This window comes from Salmo trutta, chromosome 38 (genome assembly GCF_901001165.1).
Source record: "Salmo trutta chromosome 38, fSalTru1.1, whole genome shotgun sequence".
NCBI classification, from domain to species: domain Eukaryota; kingdom Metazoa; phylum Chordata; class Actinopteri; order Salmoniformes; family Salmonidae; genus Salmo; species Salmo trutta.
Genome location: NC_042994.1, coordinates 34,152,019 through 34,172,837, shown reverse-complemented (window position 1 = coordinate 34,172,837; position 20,819 = coordinate 34,152,019). Strand labels below are relative to the sequence as shown.

The 20,819-nt window shown below is 42.9% G+C and overlaps 1 long non-coding RNA gene across 1 annotated transcript; it reads left to right on the top strand.

The window, feature by feature from the left end:
• The first annotated feature begins 18,695 nt into the window (after nucleotides 1–18,695).
• Nucleotides 18,696–19,103, top strand: LOC115178370 (uncharacterized). The gene is made up of 2 exons (XR_003872611.1): nucleotides 18,696–18,733; nucleotides 18,973–19,103. It is a non-coding gene; the product is annotated as an uncharacterized LOC115178370 (long non-coding RNA).
• The last annotated feature ends 1,716 nt before the right edge of the window (nucleotides 19,104–20,819 follow it).

Genomic DNA, 20,819 nt, shown 5'->3' with positions numbered 1-20,819 from the left:
GCAGGATGTATCACAGGGAGAGAGAGAGAGAGAGAGAGGAACGCAGGATGTATCACAGGGAGAGAGAGAGAGAGGAACGCAGGATGTATCACAGGGAGAGAGAGAGAGGAACGCAGGATGTATCACAGGGAGAGAGAGAGAGAGGAACGCAGGATGTATCACAGAGAGAGAGAGAGGAACGCAGGATGTATCACAGAGAGAGAGAGAGAGAGGAACGCAGGATGTATCACAGAGAGAGAGAGAGGAACGCAGGATGTATCACAGGGAGAGAGAGAGAGAGGAACGCAGGATGTATCCCAGGGAGAGAGAGAGAGAGAGAGGAACGCAGGATGTATCACAGGGAGAGAGAGAGAGGAACGCAGGATGTATCACAGGGAGAGAGAGAGAGAGAGAGGAACGCAGGATGTATCACACAGAGAGAGAGAGAGAGGAACGCAGGATGTATCACAGAGAGAGAGAGAGAGAGAGAGAGGAACGCAGGATGTTTCACAGGGAGAGAGAGAGAGAGGAACGCAGGATGTATCACAGGGAGAGAGAGAGGAACGCAGGATGTTTCACAGGGAGAGAGAGAGAGGAACGCAGGATGTATCACAGGGAGAGAGAGAGAGGAACGCAGGATGTATCACAGAGAGAGAGAGAGGAACGCAGGATGTATCACAGAGAGCGAGAGAGAGAGGAATGCAGGATGTATCACAGAGAGAGAGAGAGAGAGGAACGCAGGATGTTTCACAGGGAGAGAGAGAGAGAGAGAGAGGTACGCAGGATGTATCACAGAGAGAGAGAGAGAGAGGTACGCAGGATGTATCACAGAGAGAGAGAGAGGAACGCAGGATATATCACAGGGAGAGAGAGAGGAACGCAGGATGTATCACAGAGAGAGAGAGAGGAACGCAGGATGTATCACAGAGAGAGAGAGAGGAACGCAGGATGTATCACAGGGAGAGAGAGAGAGGAACGCAGGATGTATCACAGAGAGAGAGAGGAACGCAGGATGTATCACAGAGAGAGAGAGAGAGAGAGAGGAACGCAGGATGTATCACAGGGAGAGAGAGAGAGAGGAACGCAGGATGTATCACAGAGAGAGAGAGAGGAACGCAGGATGTATCACAGGGAGAGAGAGAGAGGAACGCAGGATGTATCACAGGGAGAGAGAGAGAGAGAGAGGAACGCAGGATGTATCACAGGGAGAGAGAGAGAGAGAGAGGAACGCAGGATGTATCACAGGGAGAGAGAGAGAGAGGAACGCAGGATGTATCCCAGGGAGAGAGAGAGAGGAACGCAGGATGTATCACAGGGAGAGAGAGAGAGGAACGCAGGATGTATCACAGGGAGAGAGAGAGAGAGAGAGGAACGCAGGATGTATCACACAGAGAGAGAGAGAGAGAGGAACGCAGGATGTATCACACAGAGAGAGAGAGAGAGAGAGGAACGCAGGATGTATCACAGAGAGAGAGAGAGAGAGAGAGAGAGGAACGCAGGATGTTTCACAGGGAGAGAGAGAGAGAAGAACGCAGGATGTATCACAGGGAGAGAGAGAGGAACGCAGGATGTTTCACAGGGAGAGAGAGAGAGGAACGCAGGATGTATCACAGGGAGAGAGAGAGAGAGAGAGGAACGCAGGATGTATCACAGAGAGCGAGAGAGAGAGGAACGCAGGATGTATCACAGAGAGAGAGAGAGAGAGGAACGCAGGATGTTTCACAGGGAGAGAGAGAGAGAGAGAGGAACGCAGGATGTATCACAGAGAGAGAGAGGAACGCAGGATGTATCACAGAGAGAGAGAGAGAGAGAGAGAGGAACGCAGGATGTATCACAGGGAGAGAGAGAGAGGAACGCAGGATGTATCACAGGGAGAGAGAGAGAGAGAGAGAGGAACGCAGGATGTATCACAGGGAGAGAGAGAGAGAGAGAGGAACGCAGGATGTATCACAGGGAGAGAGAGAAAGAGAGGAACGCAGGACGTATCACAGGGAGAGAGAGAGAGGAACGCAGGACGTATCACAGAGAGAGAGAGAGGAACGCAGGATGTATCACAGAGAGAGAGAGAGAGAGGAACGCAGGATGTATCACAGAGAGAGAGAGAGGAACGCAGGATGTATCACAGGGAGAGAGAGAGAGGAACGCAGGATGTATCACAGAGAGAGAGAGAGGAACGCAGGATGTATCACGGAGAGAGAGAGAGAGAGAGAGAGAGGAACGCAGGATGTATCACAGGGAGAGAGACAGAGAGAGAGGAACGCAGGAAGCGTCACAGAGGGAGATTAGATTAGGGTTGGAGTGAAAACATACAGGAAGGTATCTCTCCAGGAACAGGGTTGCAAGAGCCCTGATTTAGAACCACCATAACATAAATATAGATATGTTCTAGAACCACGGTAACATAAATATGGATATGTTCTAGAACCACCATAACATAAATATGGATATGTTCTAGAACCACCATAACGTAAATAGGGATATGTTCTAGAACCACAGTAACATAAATATAGATATGTTCTAGAACCACAGTAACATAAATGTGGATATGTTCTAGAACCACAGTAACAGAAATATAGATATGTTCTAGAACCACAGTAACAGAAATATAGATATGTTCTAGAACCACAGTAACATAAATGTGGATATGTTCTAGAACCACCGTAACATAAATATGGATATGTTCTAGAACCACCGTAACATAAATATAGATATGTTCTAGAACCACAGTAACAAAAATTTGGATATGTTCTAGAACCACCGTAACATAAATATGGATATGTTCTAGAACCACCGTAACATAAATATAGATATGTTCTAGAACCACCGTAACATAAATGTGGATATGTTCTAGAACCACCGTAACATAAATGTGGATATGTTCTAGAACCACCATAACATAAATATAGATATGTTCTAGAACCACAGTAACATAAATATAGATATGTTCTAGAACCACAGTAACATAAATATGGATATGTTCTAGAACCACCGTAACATAAATATAGATATGTTCTACAACCACCGTAACAGAAAAATAGATATGTTCTAGAACCACAGTAACATAAATATAGATGTGTTCTAGAACCACCGTAACATAAATATGGATATGTTCTAGAACCACAGTAACATAAATGTGGATATGTTCTAGAACCACAGTAACAGAAATATAGATATGTTCTAGAACCACAGTAACATAAATGTGGATATGTTCTAGAACCACCGTAACATAAATATGGATATGTTCTAGAACCACCGTAACTTAAATATAGATATGTTCTAGAACCACAGTAACAAAAATTTGGATATGTTCTAGAACCACCGTAACATAAATATAGATATGTTCTAGAACCACTAACATAAATATAGATATGTTCTAGAACCACCGTAACATAAATATAGATATGTTCTAGAACCACCGTAACATAAATATGGATATGTTCTAGAACCACAGTAACATAAATATGGATATGTTCTAGAACCACAGTAACATAAATATAGATATGTTCTAGAACCACTAACATAAATATAGATATGTTCTAGAACCACCGTAACATAAATATAGATATGTTCTAGAACCACAGTAACATAAATATAGATATGTTCTAGAACCACAGTAACATAAATGTAGATATGTTCTAGAACCACATTAACATAAATATAGATATGTTCTAGAACCACAGTAACATAAATGTGGATATGTTCTAGAACCACCGTAACATAAATATGGATATGTTCTAGAACCACCGTAACATAAATATGGATATGTTCTAGAACCACAGTAACAAAAATTTGGATATGTTCTAGAACCACCGTAACATAAATATAGATATGTTCTAGAACCACTAACATAAATATAGATATGTTCTAGAACCACCGTAACATAAATATAGATATGTTCTAGAACCACCGTAACATAAATATGGATATGTTCTAGAACCACAGTAACATAAATATGGATATGTTCTAGAACCACAGTAACATAAATATAGATATGTTCTAGAACCACTAACATAAATATAGATATGTTCTAGAACCACCGTAACATAAATATAGATATGTTCTAGAACCACAGTAACATAAATATAGATATGTTCTAGAACCACAGTAACATAAATGTAGATATGTTCTAGAACCACATTAACATAAATGTGGATATGTTTTAGAACCACTGTAACATAAATATGGATAAGTTTTATCAATCTGCCTTTCTTGATTCACAGAAGATATTTATATCAGCTGTACAGGGCTCTGTAGCATCAAACAGATGCTAGACGTTCACATATCCAAAGAATGTTTGTTTATTTGTCAAATTCTAAAATACAGTGGAGTGTACACTATTTAAGGCTAACTCAAGAGAACTGTGTATTCAACAAGAATGTTATATGGTAAAAGTAACATACCCCCCCCAAAAAAATAGTATGAACAATGTAGTTCAGTTCAGAGTGTCTGAGTGCGTCTCAGGTGTAGAGACCTGTAGCTACAGAATCACATTATCTGGAGAAACAATCTGTGGTTAAATCACGTTATCTGGAGTAACAATCTGTGGTTAAATCACATTATCTGGAGTAACAATCTGTGGTTAAATCACATTATCTGGAGTAACAATCTGTGGTTAAATCAGATTATCTGGAGTAACAATCTGGTTAAATCACATTATCTGGAGTAACAATCTGTGGTTAAATCACATTATCTGGAGTAACAATCTGTGGTTAAATCACATTATCTGGGGTAACAATCTGTGGTTAAATCACATTATCTGGAGTAACAATCTGTGGTTAAATCACATTATCTGGAGTAACAATCTGTGGTTAAATCACATTATCTGGAGAAACAATCTGTGGTTAAATCACATTATCTGGAGTAACAATCTGTGGTTAAATCACATTATCTGGAGTAACAATCTGTGGTTAAATCAGATATCTGGAGTAACAATCTGTGGTTAAATCACATTATCTGGAGTAACAATCTGTGGTTAAATCACATTATCTGGGGTAACAATCTGTGGTTAAATCACATTATCTGGAGTAACAATCTGTGGTTAAATCACATTATCTGGAGTAACAATCTGTGGTTAAATCAAATCAAATCAAATCAAATTTATTTATATAGCCCTTCGTACATCAGCTGAAATCTCAAAGTGCTGTACAGAAACCCAGCCTAAAACCCCAAACAGCAAGCAATGCATGTGAAAGAAGCACGGTGGCTGGGAAAAACTCCCTAGGAAAAACTCCTGAGAAAGGCCAAAAACCTAGGAAGAAACCTAGAGAGGAACCAGGCTATGAGGGGTGGCCAGTCCTCTTCTGGCTGTGCCGGGTGGATATTATAACAGAACATGGTCAAGATGTTAAAATGTTCGTAAATGACCAGCATGGTCAAATAATAATAATCATAGTAGTTGTCGAGGGTGCAACAAGCACGTCCGGTGAACAGGTCAGGGTTCCGTAGCCGCAGGCAGAACAGTTGAAACTGGAGCAGCAGCATGGCCAGGTGGACTGGGGACAGCAAGGAGTCATCATGCCAGGTAGTCCTGAGGCATGGTCCTAGGGCTCAGGTCCTCCGAGAGAAAGAAAGAGAGAAAGAGAGAATTAGAGAGAGCATATTTACATTCACACAGGACACCGGATAAGACAAGAGAATTCTCCAGATGTAACAGACTGACCCTAGCCCCCCGACACATAAACTACTGCAGCATAAATACTGGAAGCTGAGACAGGAGGGATCAGAAGACACTGTGGCCCCATCCGATGATACCCCCGGACAGGGCCAAACAGGCAGGATATAACCCCACCCACTATGCCAAGGCACAGCCCCCACACCACTAGAGGGATATCTACAACCACCAACTTACCGTCCGAAGACAAGGCCGAGTATAGCCCACAAAGAACTCCGCCACGGCACAACCCAAGGGGGGGCGCCAACCCAGACAGGAAGACCACGTCAGTGGCTCAACCTACTCAAGTGACGCACCCCTCCCATGGACGGCATGGAAGAACACCAGTAAGTCAGTGACTCAGCCCCTGTAAAAGGGTTAGAGGCAGAGAATCCCAGTGGGAAGAGGGGAACCGACAAGGCAGAGACAGCAAGGGTGGTTCGTTGCTCCAGCCTTTCCGTTCACCTTCACACTCCTGGGCCAGACTATACTTAATCATAGGACCTACTGAAGAGATAAGTCTTCAGTAAAGACTTAAAGGTTGAGACTGAGTCTGCGTCTCTCACATGGGTAGGCAGACCATTCCATAAAAATGGAGCTCTATAGGAGAAAGCCCTACCTCCAGCCGTTTGCTTAGAAATTCTAGGGACAATTAGGAGGCCTGCGTCTTGTGACCGTAGCGTACGTGTAGGTATGTACGGCAGGACCAAATCGGAAAGATAGGTAGGAGCAAGCCCATGTAATGCTTTGTAGGTTAGCAGTAAAACCTTGAAATCAGCCCTTGCCTTAACAGGAAGCCAGTGTAGGGAGGCTAGCACTGGAGTAATATGATCAAACTTTTTGGTTCTAGTCAGGATTCTAGCAGCCGTATTTAGCACTAACTGAAGTTTGTTTAGTGCTTTATCCGGGTAGCCGGAAAGTAGAGCATTGCAGTAGTCGAGCCTAGAAGTAACAAAAGCATGGATTAATTTTTCTGCGTCATTTTTGGACAGAAAGTTTCTGATTTTTGCAATGTTACGTAGATGGAAAAAAGCTGTCCTTGAAGCAGTCTTGATATGTTCTTCAAAAGAGAGATCAGGGTCCAGAGTAACGCCGAGGTCCTTCACAGTTTTATTTGAGACGACTGTACAACCATCCAGATTAATTGTCAGATTCAACAGAAGATCTCTTTGTTTCTTGGGACCTAGGACAAGCATCTCTGTTTTGTCCGAGTTTAAAAGTAGAAAATTTGCAGCCATCCACTTCCTTATGTCTGAAACACAGGCTTCTAGCGAGGGCAATTTTGGGGCTTCACCATGTTTCATTGAAATGTACAGCTGTGTGTCGTCCGCATAGCAGTGAAATTTAACATTATGTTTTCGAATGACATCCCCAAGAGGTAAAATATATAGTGAAAACAATAGTGGTCCTAGAACGGAACCTTGAGGAACACCGAAATTTACAATTGATTTGTCAGAGGATGAACCATTCACAGAGACAAACTGATATCTTTCCGACAGATAAGATCTAAACCAGGCCAGAACTTGTCCATGTAGACCAATTTGGGTTTCCAATCTCTCCAAAAGAATGTGGTGATCGATGGTATCAAAAGCGGCACTAAGATCTAAGAGCATGAGGACAGATGCAGAGCCTCGGTCTGACGTCATTAAAAGGTCATTTACCACCTTCACAAGTGCAGTCTCAGTGCTATGATGGGGTCTAAAACCAGACTGAAGCGTTTCGTATACATTGTTTGTCTTCAGGAAGGCAGTGAGTTGCTGCGCAACAACTTTTTCTAAAATTTTTGAGAGGAATGGAAGATTCGATATAGGCCGATAGTTTTTTATAATTTCTGGGTCAAGATTCGGCTTTTTCAAGAGAGGCTTTATTACTGCCACTTTTAGTGAGCTTGGTACACATCCGGTGGATAGAGAGCCGTTTATTATGTTCAACATAGGAGGGCCAAGCACAGGAAGCAGCTCTTTCAGTAGTTTAGTTGGAATAGGGTCCAGTATGCAGCTTGAGGGTTTGGAGGCCATGATTATTTTCATCATTATGTCAAGAGATATAGTACTAAAACACTTTAGTATCTCCCTTGATCCTAGGTCCTGGCAGAGTTGTGCAGACTCAGGACAATGGAGCCCTGGAGGAATACCCAGATTTAAAGAGGAGTCCGTAATTTGCTTTCTAATGATCATGATCTTTTCCTCAAAGAAGTTCATAAATTTATTACTGCTGAAGTGAAAGCCATCCTCCATTTGCGAATGCTGCTTTTTAGTTAGCTTTGCGACAGTGTCAAAAAGAAATTTCGGATTGTTCTTATTTTCCTCAATTAAGTTGGAAAAATAGGATGATCGTGCAGCGGTGAGGGCTCTTCGATACTGCACGGTACTGTCTTTCCAAGCTAGTTGGAAGACTTCCAGTTTAGTGTGGCGCCATTTCCGTTCCAATTTTCTGGAAGCTTGCTTCAGAGCTCGTGTATTTTCTTTATACCAGGGAGCTAGTTTCTTATGACAGATGTTTTTAATTTTTAGGGGTGCAACTGCATCTAGGGTATTGCGCAAGGTTAAATTGAGTTCCTCGGTTAGGTGGTTAACTGATTCTTGTCCTCTGACGTCCTTGGGTAGGCAGAGGGAGTCTGGAAGGGCATCAAGGAATCTTTGGGTTGTCTCAGAATTTATAGCACGACTTTTAATCTTCCTTGGTTGGGGTCTGAGCAGATTATTTGTTGCAATTGTAAACGCAATAAAATGGTGGTCCGATAATCCAGGATTATGAGGAAAAACATTAAGATCCACAACATTTATTCCATGGGACAAAACTAGGTCCAGAGTATGACTGTGGCAGTGAGTAGGTCCAGAGACATGTTGGACAAAACCCACTGAGTCGATGATGGCTCCGAAAGCCTTTTGGAGTGGGTCTGTGGACTTTTCCATGTGAATGTTAAAGTCACCAAAAATTAGAATATTATCTGCTATGACTACAAGATCCGATAGGAATTCAGGGAACTCAGTAAGGAACACTGCATATGGCCCAGGAGGCCTGTAAACAGTAGCTATAAAAAGTGATTGAGTAGGCTGCATAGATTTCATGACTAGAAGCTCAAAAGACGAAAACGTCATTGTTTTTTTTTTTTGTAAATTGAAATTTGCTATCGTAAATGTTAGCAACACCTCCGCCTTTGCCGGATGCACGGGGGGTATGGTCACTAGTGTAACCAGGGGGTGAGGCCTCATTTAGCACAGTAAATTCATCAGGCTTAAGCCATGTTTCAGTCAGGCCAATCACATCAAGATTATGATCAGTGATTAGTTCATTGACTATAACTGCCTTGGAAGTGAGGGATCTAACATTAAGTAACCCAATTTTGAGATGTGAAGTATCACAATCTCTTTCAATAATGGCAGGAATGGAGGAGGTCTTTATACTAGTAAGATTACTGAAGCGAACACCGCCATTTTTAATTTTGCCCAACCTAGATCGAGGCACAGACACGGTCTCAATGGGGAAAGCTGAGCTGACTACGCTAACTGTGCTAGTGGCAGACTCCACTAAGCTGGCAGGCTGGCTAACAGCCTGTTGCCTGGCCTGCACCCTATTTCATTGTGGAGCTAGAGGAGTTAGAGCCCTGTCTATGTTCGTAGATAAGATGAGAGCACCCCTCCAGCTAGGATGGAGTCCATCACTCCTCAGCAGGCCAGGCTTGGTCCTGTTTGTGGGTGAATCCCAGAAAGAGGGCCAGTTATCTACAAATTCTATCTTTTGGGAGGGGCAGAAAACAGTTTTCATCCAGCGATTGAGTTGTGAGACTCTGCTGTAGAGCTCATCACTCCCCCTAACTGGGAGGGGGCCAGAGACAATTAATCGATGCCGACACATCTTTCTAGCTGATTTACATGCTGAAGCTATGTTGCGCTTGGTGACCTCTGACTGTTTCATCCTAACATCGTTGGTGCCGACATGGATAACAATATCTCTATACTCTCTACACTCGCCAGTTTTAGCTTTAGCCAGCACCGTCTTTAGATTAGCCTTAACGTCGGTAGCCCTGCCCCCTGGTAAACAGTGTATGATCGCTGGATGATTAGTTTTAAGTCTAATACTGCGGGTAATGGAGTCGCCAATGACTAGGGTTTTCAATTTGTCAGAGCTAATGGTGGGAGCCGTCGGCGTCTCAGACCCCACAACGGGAGGAGCAGAGACCAGAGAAGTCTCGGCCTCCGACTCCGACTCGCTTAACGGGGAGAACCGGTTGAAAGTTTCTGTCGGCTTAATAAGCGACACCGGTTGAGCATTCCTACAGCGTTTCCCTCCAGAAACCATGAGAAAGATGTCCGGCTGCGGGGACCGTGCGAGGGGGTTTATACTAACGTTACTATCTGTACTTGCTGGTGGCACAGACGCTGTTTCATCCTTTCCTACACTGAAATTACCCTTGCCTAACGATTGCGTCTGAAGCTGGGCTTGCAGCACAGCTATCCTTGCCGTAAGGCGATCGTTCTCCTGTATATTATGAGTACAACGACTGCAATTAGAAGGCATCATGTTAATGTTACTTAGCTTCGGCTGTTTGAAGTCCTGACGAACCATGTCCAGATAAAACCTCCGGGGTAGGAAAGTTGAAAAAAATAAAATAAAATAAAAGTTGAGTGAGGGAAAAAGTAAAAATATACGGTAATGAAAAAGTAAAAACCGTCAGGTAGCAAAGTAAAAACGGCAACAAAAACGCACAGCAGCGTAAACAAGTCTGCAAGTTGTGACCGGAAACAGGAAAAAGAGCGCCTCGTGCGGAAGTATTGCTCTGTGGTTAAATCACATTATCTGGAGAAACAATCTGTGGTTAAATCACATTATCTGGAGTAACAATCTGTGGTTAAATCACATTATCTGGAGTAACAATCTGTGGTTAAATCACATTATCTGGAGAAACAATCTGTGGTTAAATCACATTATCTGGAGAAACAATCTGTGGTTAAATCACATTATCTGGAGTAACAATCTGTGGTTAAATCACATTATCTGGGGTAACAATCTGTGGTTAAATCACATTATCTGGGGTAACAATCTGTGGTTAAGATCATTGGTGATCAGCAGATGATGAGAGAGGTGGTCGTGATGAAATTTGCCATTCCAAAGAAACATACAGTAAAGTTCAGGGAATATTTGTACAGCTGTGGGAGGAGTGTTGTCATCATCAAACTCCCATTCAGCCCCTCCTCATAAATCATCTGCTTGAAATCAAAGCATAAATGTCTAATCCCTCTAGAGAGATACAGTTCAACTGCAATGACACACCTAGGCGAAGGAGTTCTGTTTCTAGAATTTACTCCAGGAAGAAGCCCAGGCACCACACGGTATTGTCTGCATAACATCAACATGAGGGTAGACTAGTAGAACATGCATACGTGTGCACAGGCAGAGAGATGACGTTTGCAATAATATCTAGCCTAATAGAAAGAAATATGGCATAACCCTCAACCTTTTGCACCGTGACCAGACTGAACAAATGTACCTTGGTAGGAAGGCTGACAGTATCTAACTACAGCCATGACTGAACAAATGTACCGAGGTAGCAAGGCCGACAGTATCTACCTACAGCCATGACTGAACAAATGTACCTTGGTAGGCACTAGCGGTTCTAGGGGGGGTAGTGCCCTTGTGACAACAATTTTGGACCCCCTTGTGGCCCCCCCTAAATGTGGATTATGAAATAATTTTTACATAACTAATTTTTGCTATTGTTCTTTTTTTACATCCGTTATTAGACAGTGGCAACGCGGAACACTAATGATTATGAACATGGTATTTTGCCTGCTAATGCAGTGAAGAAAACGATATGACAACAATAACGTCTAATGTAACTGGGCCCCCCCTCTAACAGTACAGCTGGGCCCCAGCTTGGGCCCCCCAGTTGAAATGGTCTAGAACCGCCACTGCAGTGGTTCCTCCTTTAAAAGTTGTGATCTTACACTGCAGGACTTAGAGGTACCCGGCGTCACTGCTTCATTGCTCCAGACCACCACAAGGGGGAGGTAGATCACTCATTATGCATTTGGGTCCCAAGGTTTTTATATGACTAATCGTATCGAGTGGTTCCAATTATGAATTTTGACGCGAGCCACCCGTCGTCACCCTGGTGACTTTCTTCAGCAAAGATGGCTGACAAAACATTACGGTGGAAGCAGATGTAACTAGTTATAACGAGTCAAGCAAAAAATGTACAATTGAGAGGAATATGTTAGTTAATGTAGAGACAAACTAAGTTAGCAAACAGAACACTTACTTGATTTCCCCCCACTGTAACACAGTAGTATGTTAGCCATTAATACACAATATGGGGTTCAGTAGCTAGCTAGCTAACTAAGTTAGCAAACAGAACAATTACTTGATTTCCCACCACTGTAACACAGTAGTATGTTAGCCATTAATACACAATATGGGGTTCAGTAGCTAGCTAGCTAACTAAGTTAGCAAACACACAATATGGGGTTCAGTGGCTGTTTAGCTAGCTAGCTAACTAAGTTAGCAAACAGAACAATTACTTGATTTCCCACCACTGTAACACAGTAGTATGTTAGCCATTAATACACAATATGGGGTTCAGACGTCACGGCTGTTGAAAGGATCGGACCAAAGTGCAGCGTGGTTGTAGTTCCACATTTTATTTAATCTGTGAAACTTTGCAAAACATAAATAACTGACTTGACAAAACAACAAACCGTGACGCAGAGAGAAACAAACACTACTCAAAATATAATCACCCACAAAACCCAGGATAAAACCCCCTACTTAAATATGATCTCCAATTAGAGGCAACGAGGACCAGCTGCCTCCAATTGGAGATCAACCCAAAAAAACAACAACATAGAAATAGAACAACTAGAACTTAAACATAGAAATAGAAAACATAGAAAAACACAAAACACCCCCCTGTCACGCCTTGACCTACTCTACCATAGAAAATCACATCTTACTATGGTCAAGACGTGACATCAGTAGTTGTTTAGCTAGCTAGCTAACTAAGTTAGCAAACAGAACAATTACTTGATTTCCCCCCACTGTAACACAGTAGCATGTTAGCCATTAATACACAATATGGGGTTCAATAGTTGTTTAGCTAGCTAGCTAACTAAGTTAGCAAACAGAACAATTACTTGATTGCCCCCCACTGTGACACAGTAGCATGTTAGCCATTAATACACAATATGGGGTTCAGTAGATAGACTAAAGTTAGCTAGGTGGCTCGCAGGAAAAAAAATAACTAACTTAACCAGGCACCGTGTCATCTGCCCTCTGAGTGCTGCCATTGGCTGTAGCTGAGCTTTTAACGTTTTCTTTCCAATCATCGACACTATATTCAAATCAAATTTATTTATATAGCCCTTCTTACATCAGCTGATATCTCAAAGTGCTGTACAGAAACCCAGCCTAAAACCCCAAACAGCAAGCAATGCAGGTGTAGAAGCACGGTGGCTAGGAAAAACTCCCTAGAAAGGCCAAAACCTAGGAAGAAACCTAGAGAGGAACCAGGCTATGAGGGGTGGCCAGTCCTCTTCTGGCTGTGCCGGGTGGAGATTATAACAGCACATGGCCAAGATGTTCAAATGTTCATAAATGACCAGCAGGGTCAAATAATAATAATCACAGTAGTTGTCGAGGCTACAACAAGTCAGTAACACAAGAGTAAGTGTCAGTTGGCTTTTACATAGCCGATCTTTGAGAGTATCTCTACCGCTCCTGCTGTCTCTAGAGAGTTGAAAACAGCAGGTCTGGGACAGGTAGCACGTCCGGTGAATAGGTCAGGGTTCCAGCAGGTCTGGGACAGCAGGTCTGGGACAGGTAGCACGTCCGGTGAATAGGTCAGGGTTCCAGCAGGTCTGGGACAGCAGGTCTGGGACAGGTAGCACGTCCGGTGAACAGGTCAGGGTTCCATAGCTGCAGGCAGAACAGTTGGAACTGGAGCAGCAGCACGGCCAGGTGAACTGGGGACAGCAAGGAGTCATCAAGCCAGGTAGTCCTGAGGCATGGTCCTAGGGCTCAGGTCCTCCTCCGAGAGAGAAAGAAAGAGAGAATTAGAGAGAGCATATTTAAATTCACACAGGACACCGGAAAAGACAAGAGAAATACTCCAGATGTGACAGACTGACCCTAGCCCCCCGACACATAAACTACTGCAGCATAAATACTGGAGGCTGAGACAGGAGGGGTCAGGAGACACTGTGGCCCCATCCGATGAAACTCCCGGACAGGGCCAAACAGGCAGGATATAACCCCACCCACTTTGCCAAAGCACAGCCTCCACACCACTTGAAACCCGGAATGGTTGAACGTCACCGTGTAGCTAATAGATGCTCTGTCGCTCAATGCTGCGTTGATGAGAGGAATCACTTGAAGCTATTGCGTCTGATGTCACGTCCTGACCATAGAAAGCTTTTATTTTCTATGGTAGAGTAGGTTCAGGGCGTGACAGGGGGGTTTTGTCTAGTTTATTTGTTTCTATGTTGGTTCTAGTTTCTTTTTTCCATGTTGTTTTTTTTGTCTACTTTATTTATTTCTATGTTGGTTCTAGTTTATTTTTTCTATGTTGGGGGATTTTGTCTAGTTTATGTATTTCTATGTTGGTTCTAGTTTCTCTGTTGTTTTTTGTCTAGTTTCTGTATTTCTATGTGGGGTTCTAGTTTCTGTATTTCTATGTTGTTGTTTTTTGGGGGGGGGTGGTCTCCAATTAGAGGCAGCTGGTCATCGTTGTCTCTAATTGGGGATCATATTTAAGTTGTTGTTTTTCCCATTAGGTTTTGTGGGAGATTATTTTGAGTAAAGTGTATGTTGCACCTCTTCGTCACGGTTTGTTGTTTTGTTTATTAGTTTATTTGTATATATCGCATAGTTTCACAGTTTAAATAAAATGTGGAACGATGCACACGCTGCGCCTTGGTCTTCATTGAACGACATACGTGAGCAGTCTGGTCAGTTCTCAGTAAGACAAAAACACAATGGTGTTCCAGTTGACAGGACCACAAACATGAATTAATATCTAGAAACCGTTTCTCTAGAGCACACAAAGAATTACACCCATATTTGGCCTAAACATCAACACCACAGATGACCGTCCACAAGTCTGTGAACAATCTAAGAGACAAGGCAAGAAGGGCCTTCAATGCCATCAAAAAGGAACATAAAACTCAACATTCCAATTGAGATCTGGCTAAAAAAAATACTTCAATCAGTTATGGAACGCGTTTCACTCTATGGTTGTGAGGTCTGGGGTCCGCTCACTAACCAAGAGTTCATCAAATGGGACAAAACACCCAATTGAGACTCTGCATGCAGAGTTCTGCAAAAAATATACTTTGTGTACAACGCAAAAACCTCAAACAATGCATGCAGAGCAGAATCAGGATCAAAATCCAGAAAAGAGCTGTTAAATTCTACAACCACCTAAAAGGAAGTGATACCCACATATTCCACCATAAAGCCCTCACCTACAGAGAGATTAACCCCTCAGCCAGCTGGTTCTGGGGCTCTGTCCACAAATACAAACAGACTCCACAGAGCATTCACCTACAGAGAGATTAACCTGGAGAAGAGTCCCCTCAGCCAGCTGGTCCTACAGAGAGATGAACCTGGAGAAGAATCCCCTCAGCCAGCTGGACCTACAGAGAGATGAACCTGGAGAAGAGTCCTCTCAGTGAACTGGTTCTGGGGCTCTGTTCACAAACACAAAAAGCCCCCACAAAGCCCCAGGACAGCAACACAATTAGACCCAACCAAATCATGAGAAAACAAAAAGATAATTACTTGACACATTGGAAAGAGTCAACAAAAAAACAGAGCAAACTAGAATGCTATTTGGCTCTAAACAGAGAGTACACAGAGGCAGAATACCTGACCACTGTGACTGACCCAAACTTAAGGAAAGCTTTGACTATGTACAGACTCAGTGAGAATAGCCTTGCTATTTCGGCAGGCAGACCTGGTTCTCGAAAGATGACCCACTACCCACAAAATGAGGTGGAAACTGAGCTGCACTTCCTAACCTCCTGCCAAACGCATGACCACATTAGAGAGACATATTTCACACAGATCACACAGACCCACAAATAATTGTGGGTCTGTGTGATCACCATATCTGGGTGATCAAAACACCAGTGGTGTAAAGTACTTAAGTAAAACGACTTTAAAGTACTACTTAAGTAGTTGTTTTGGGGTATCTGTACTTTACTTTACTATTTATATTTTTGACAACTTTTACTTTTACTTCACTACATTCCTAAAATAAAATATTGTACTTTTTGCTCCATACATTTTCCCCTGACACCCAAAAGTACTCGTTACATTTTGACAGGAAAATGGTCCAATTCACTCACTTATCAAGAGAACATCCCTGGGCATCCCTACTGCCTCTGATCTGGAGGACTCACTAAACAGAGAACATCCCTGGTCCTCCCTACTGCCTCTGATCTGGAGGACTCACTAAACAGAGAACATCCCTGGTCATCCCTACTGCCTCTGATCTGGAGGACTCACTAAACAGAGAACATCCCTGGTCCTCCCTACTGCCTCTGATCTGGAGGACTCACTAAACAGAGAACATCCCTGGTCATCCCTACTGCCTCTGATCTGGAGGACTCACTAAACAGAGAACATCCCTACTGCCTCTGATCTGGAGGACTCACTAAAAAGAGAACATCCCTGGTCATCCCTACTGCCTCTGATCTGGAGGACTCACTAAACAGAGAACATCCCTGGTCATCCATCTACTGCCTCTGATCTGGAGGACTCACTAAACAGAGAACATCCCTGGTCATCTACTGCCTCTGATCTGGAGGACTCACTAAACAGAGAACATCCCTGGTCATCCCTACTGCCTCTGATCTGGAGGACTCACTAAACAGAGAACATCCCTGGTCATCCCCACTGCCTCTGATCTGGAGGACTCACTAAACAGAGAACATCCCTGGTCATCCCCACTGCCTCTGATCTGGAGGACTCACTAAACAGAGAACATCCCTGGTCATCCCCACTGCCTCTGATCTGGAGGACTCACTAAACAGAGAACATCCCTACTGCCTCTGATCTGGAGGACTCACTAAACAGAGAACATCCCTGGTCATCCCTACTGCCTCTGATCTGGAGGACTCACTAAACAGAGAACATCCCTGGTCATCTACTGCCTCTGATCTGGAGGACTCACTAAACAGAGAACATCCCTGGTCATCCCTACTGCCTCTGATCTGGAGGACTCACTAAACAGAGAACATCCCTGGTCATCCCTACTGCCTCTGATCTGGAGGACTCACTAAACAGAGAACATCCCTGGTCATCCCTACTGCCTCTGATCTGGAGGACTCACTAAACAGAGAACATCCCTGGTCATCCCTACTGCCTCTGATCTGGAGGACTCACTAAACAGAGAACATCCCTACTGCCTCTGATCTGGAGGACTCACTAAAAAGAGAACATCCCTGGTCCTCCCTACTGCCTCTGATCTGGAGGACTCACTAAACAGAGAACATCCCTGGTCATCCCTACTGCCTCTGATCTGGAGGACTCACTAAACAGAGAACATCCTTGGTCATCCATCTACTGCCTCTGATCTGGAGGACTCACTAAACAGAGAACATCCCTGGTCATCTACTGCCTCTGATCTGGAGGACTCACTAAACAGAGAACATCCCTGGTCATCCCTACTGCCTCTGATCTGGAGGACTCACTAAACAGAGAACATCCCTGGTCATCCCCACTGCCTCTGATCTGGAGGACTCACTAAACAGAGAACATCCCTGGTCATCCCCACTGCCTCTGATCTGGAGGACTCACTAAACAGAGAACATCCCTGGTCATCCCCACTGCCTCTGATCTGGAGGACTCACTAAACAGAGAACATCCCTACTGCCTCTGATCTGGAGGACTCACTAAACAGAGAACATCCCTGGTCATCCCTACTGCCTCTGATCTGGAGGACTCACTAAACAGAGAACATCCCTACTGCCTCTGATCTGGAGGACTCACTAAACAGAGAACATCCCTACTGCCTCTGATCTGGAGGACTCACTAAACAGAGAACATCCCTGGTCATCCCCACTGCCTCTGATCTGGAGGACTCACTAAACAGAGAACATCCCTGGTCATCTACTGCCTCTGATCTGGCAGACTCATTCAACACAAATGCTTTGTTTGTAAATGATGTCTGAGTGTTGGAGTGTGCCCCTGGCTGGCTGCCTGTAAATGATGTCTGAGTGTTGGAGTGTGCCCCTGGCTAGCTGCCTGTAAATGATGTCTGAGTGTTGGAGTGTGCCCCTGGCTAGCTGCCTGTAAATGATGTCTGAGTGTTGGAGTGTGCCCCTGGCTGCCTGGCTATCGTTAATAAAAGTAAAAATGGGGCCATCTGGTTTGTTTAATATAAGGAATTTTAAATGATTTATAGTTTTACTTTTGATACATTTTAGCAATTCTAGTTACTTTTGATACTTCAGTATATTTAAAACCAAATACTTTTAGACTTTTACTCAAGTAGTATTTTACTGGGTGATTTTCACTTTTACTAGAGTCATTTTCTATTAAGGTATCTTTACTTTTACTCAAGTATGACAATTGAGTACTTTTTCCACCACTGTCAAAATATCTGCGAAATACTGCAGTGTGTAAATCACAGCAGCAAGATTTGTGGCCCGTTGCCATGAGAACAGGGCAACCAGTGGAACACAAACAACATTGTAAACACCACCTATATTTATCTGTTTATTTATCTACCGACTATTCTCTACTACAACTATTTGCACATTTCTAAAACACTGATAATATAACACTTGAAATGTATTTTAGATGTTTCAGTTTGTTGTTTTGTTGTTTTGTCTTCTCAATTTTGTTTCCATGCCAATAAAGCCCATTTGAAATCAATTCCCCTTCATGTACGTTTCATATAATGTTATAATATTATGATTGAAATAAAATAAAAACAATTGTTAAAAGTGATTCATTTTTTGTCTGAACATTAAATGAACATTTTACTCAACTGCGTTACCCACTCCAGTCAGCAGATGGCGGTCTGGGAATTTAAGGTAATGCTGTTGGTGTGACGTATAATGTAGTGGACGGAACTCTTCTTTCAACAGCAGCAAACAGGTATTCAGCCACCTCCGTAGCTTGCTAGACAAAATAGCCGAACCAATAAAGCTCTTTAGACGCTTTAGTGTATATTAGCCACTGTGTTTTAAACCCACTTCTGTCGTCTAGTTAGTTATCCGATTTAATGTAATATAGTGTTGTTGTTATTATTCAGCTAGAGGGCTGGTTAAGTTAGCATTAGCCTAGCTAGCTAACATCCCCAACCATGAGCTCACCAAGCTACTCTCCTGTTAAAGACGACGACGAGGAGGAGGTCTGCTTGACGGAGGAAGAGGGTCTGTGGCTGAACGTTGTCGTGAAAGAGGAGAAGGAAGAGGAGGATGTCACAGTAAAACAAGAAGAAGAGGAGGAAGGTGAGGCTGTTACAGTGAAAGAAGAAGAGAAAGACGTTTCAGTTAAAGAAGAGGAAGACGCGTTCAGAGTGAAAGAGGAAGAGGAGGATGTTACAGTAAAAGAAGAGGAGGAAGGAGAGATAACTGTCATATTAGAAGAAGAAGAAGAGGAGGAGGAGGAAGTTGGAGAACTGATTAACACCAGTAAGTAACGTCTTAATAACAGAAGCACACACTATAAATACCTCATGCTCCTGGTTCCTACTACAATACCCTGTCCAAAGGCTCTTCAATCTTTTGTCTTGTCCATTCCACCCTCTGAATGGCACACATACACAATCCATGTCTCAAGGCTTTAACAAAAAATCCTTCTTTAACCTGTCTTCTCCTCTTTTTAATCTGTACTGATTTTTGAAGTGGATTTAACACTGGCCTCCCTGTGGCTCAGCAACGCCAGGGTTGTGGGTTCGATTCCCACGGGGGGCCAGTATGGGGGGGGAAAAATGTATGAAATGTATGCATTCACTACTGTAAGTGGATTTAACAAGTGACATCAATGAGGGTCAGTCTGTCATGGTGAGGGACAGTCTGTCATGGTGAGGGACGGTCTGTCATGGTGAGGGTCAGTCTGTCATGGTGAGGGACAGTCTGTCATGGTGAGGGACGGTCTGTCATGGTGAGGGACGGTCTGTCATGGTGAGGGACGGTCTGTCATGGTGAGGGACAGTCTGTCATGGTGAGGGTTAGTCTGTCATGGTGAGGGTCAGTCTGTCATGGTGAGGGACAGTCTGTCATGGTGAGGGACAATCTGTCATGGTGAGGGACGGTCTGTCATGGTGAGAGACGGCGTTTCCTGATATTTTGTTTACTAAGTCATTTATCAGTTATATTCATTAAGAATCAATCGCTATCTATCTATCTATCTATCTATCTATCTATCTATCTATCTATCTATCTATCTATCTATCTATCTATCTATCTATAGTATCTATCTATAGTATCTATCTATCTATCTATCTATCTATCTATCTATCTATCTATCTATCTATCTATCTATCTATCTATCTATCTATCTATAGTATCTATCTATCTATCTATCTATCTATCTATCTATCTATCTATCTATCTATCTATCTATCTATAGTATCTATCTATAGTATCTATCTATCTATCTATCTATCTATCTATCTATCTATCTATCTATCTATCTATCTATAACGTAGCCAGTGAGGATTTCCTGTGGTGGACGTCTTGTTACAGCTGTTTATTAAGTCATTAATAATAATCAGCCATTTTGTCATTATTTTTATTTTTTAATTTGTTTTTATTTCATCTTTATTTAACCAGGTAGGCCAGTTGAGAACAAGTTCTCATTTATAACTGCGACCTGGCCAAGATAAAGCAAAGCAGTTCAACAACATACAACAACACAGAGTTACACATGGAGTAAAACAAACATACAGTCAATAATACAGTAGAAAAATATGTCTATATACAATGTGAGCAAATGAGGTGAGATAAGGGAGGTAAAGGCAATAAAAAAGGCCATGGTGGCAAAGTAAATACAATATAGCAATTAAAACACTGGAATGGTAGATTTGACTGTAGATGAGTGTGCAAAGTAGAAATACTGGGGTGCAAAGGAGCAAAATAAATAAATACAGTAGGGGAAGAGGTAGTTGTTTGGGCTATTTATAGATGGGCTATGTACAGGTGCAGTGATCTGTGAGCTGCTCTGACAGCTGGTGGTT